The 2,500-nt window shown below is 47.5% G+C and overlaps 1 pseudogene; it reads right to left on the bottom strand.

Annotated features, from left to right (window-relative positions):
- LOC120907543 overlaps positions 1-2,500 on the bottom strand; it is a 9,155-nt pseudogene that overhangs the window by 3,216 nt on the left and 3,439 nt on the right.

Genomic DNA, 2,500 nt, shown 5'->3' with positions numbered 1-2,500 from the left:
TAGATCGACGACTTCTGAAACCAAATTGGTCGTCAGACAGTCCGTTGACCTCCTCGATGTGTGCATTTAGCCGTTGCACTATGATGCGTTCTAAACCTTTACCTGCCCGTCTAGTAGACAAATGGGGCGAACTGAACCCGGTTCCCCTGGTGGTTTGTTCGGCTTCGGTATTAACACCAACCTCTGCCTTTTCCACTCATCGGGGAACTTCGCGTTCTCTAAACAGCCTTGGTAAACCCTGCAAAATGCATCGGTTGCAGTCAACATACCAACTTTCAGCGCCTCATTCGGGATACCATCTGGTCCCGGCGCCTTCTTGTTAGGTAGTCTCCTGGCAACCGCAAGAATCTCATCATTAGTTACCCTTTCAAACTCTCGTGGCTGATCGATACGATAATCAGGCCACACCGTGTTTGGGTGAGTAGGAAAAGCTCGCTCACCACTTCCCTAAACTCGTCCAATGTCATGGTTCGGGGTCCAATCGAACCCTCGGCCACTTTCTTGAACGTATGATATACTATACCAAATGATGCGTTGTTCGCTGTTCCCAGGAACTCTTTCCACTTCCTCTGTCGGGTATGCTTGATCAATCGCTTGAGGGCATTCCGTGCCACCTTGAACTCGTCCCTAAAAGTAGAATAGAGATCAGTATTAAAAGCTCTTTGCGCTAATCGATCGCGGTGTTTGCACTCTTTGCGAAGTGCCTCAATCTCTAACGTCCACCAAAATGCACTCTTGTTAGAGTGTACCTCTTACGTTTAGTCATCGTCGCATTGCACGCCGTGACAAGTATACGCATTAAGTCTTCGCTTGTTGTGACCTCGGTCTCAAAAGCGGCTTGCATCATAACTTCAAATATATCTTTGCTAAAATACTTGATGCTCCATCCCGTTATGGGTCGGGACAGATTACGCACGCTTTGCGTCTCAAGATCTATTCGTATTGCACGATGATCAGAGTTCATATAGCTAGATAACACCACCCACTTAAATGATCTTGCTACGGTTCGGCTCGCAAAAGTAAGATCAACTACTGACGTGCGCCCTGGTCCAACATAAGTTGGGGTGCTGCCGTCGTTCAATAAAATTGCGTCAATCTGCGCAAAGGTTGATAAAACCAACTCACCTCTTCGTTTCTGGGTTTCTCCACGCTCGCCAAGTTGGTTGTTCCAACTTACTGACCAAGCGTTGAAGTCCCCCGATAACGAATTTGTGGATACCGGTTACGGCCATTACCGTGTTATCCAACATGTTCTGGAACTCTTCCATACTAAATCTAGGTGGCGCGTAAACGCTAACCACTCGCATATCACCTATGTCAACTATCATTAAACCCTTCAAAGCCTTACTGACTACCTTAACTGGTAAGTCCGCGTTAACCACTACCGCTGCTGTGTTATCGTCATTGCGTAACACTTTGACGTTGGTTGTTGCCAGATACGGATCTGCAATCAACACTATATCCGCAGATTCTTCCCTAATCGTTTGCCACATTAACTGAAATGCAGCATAACTATGATTCTGGTTATGTTGTAGCAACCTAACCATTATGATCTAATCGTTCGCCTTCGGGGACACATATAACTGCCCGTTGCGTGAAGGTTCTGTGACCTCGTACCGCAATCCAAACACTTGACAGAGTTGGTACAAGCTTGCTTCTTGTGTCCACTCAAACCGCATTTCCAGCACAGATTACTTCTGTCTGGTTCCCTACAATGGTAGCTCGTATGGCCTACCTTCCAACACTTATAGCATTTCTGCTCTTCCATAACCTCGCGGATATGGCATATCGACCAACCAACTTTCAGCTTTCCCAAATTCAGGAAGCTTTGAAAGTCTGGCAGCGATACGTTGATCCGTGCCCACTGCGTACCGGCCGCGCGGCCTTTCTTCATTTTGATACGATCTATTTCTATCTCGATGTTGAGCTGTGCTTTGACAGACTCCGCAACCTCCTCTGGGGTGGTGATTTCATCGAGATGCATGATCTCAATCATTTTAGAAGGAGCTAGCGTTCTCACTGACGCCTTGCCCTTCACCGCTTCCTTAACCTTTGGGGCAATTGCACTAGCAGAACTACCCTGCTTAAGTTCTAGCAACATGCCTCCATTCTGGGCCCGTCGGACCTTAGAGATTGTCTCTCCAACCGATTTAAGAGCATCGGACTGCTTCATTTCCTTGAGCAATTTCGCCAGCTCCTCGGAAGTGCAGTCCGATATCAGCAGAGCCTCAGGCCGCTTCCTGGGCTTATTCTGCTTCTTCTTGCTCTTCTTCTTCTTCCTCTTATTAATTCTACCCTCATTAATATTCGGTCCGTTTCTCGGACTTGGAATATTTTCCACCGCTTCCTAACAGGGGTCAACCTCGATGGTTGTTGTTGTTGTTGTTGCAACCTTTGCAACCCACTTGGACCAGGCTGTTGGTCATCAGCCACTGGTCTTCTGCCTTTTCGCGTTTGCGGCCCGAATCCATCGTTACCGTCAAACGACGTTTGCGTTTGA

This window comes from Anopheles arabiensis, assembly GCF_016920715.1.
Source record: "Anopheles arabiensis isolate DONGOLA chromosome X unlocalized genomic scaffold, AaraD3 X_pericentromeric_contig0009, whole genome shotgun sequence".
NCBI lineage: Eukaryota > Metazoa > Arthropoda > Insecta > Diptera > Culicidae > Anopheles > Anopheles arabiensis.
This window is presented reverse-complemented; position numbering and strand designations above follow the sequence as displayed.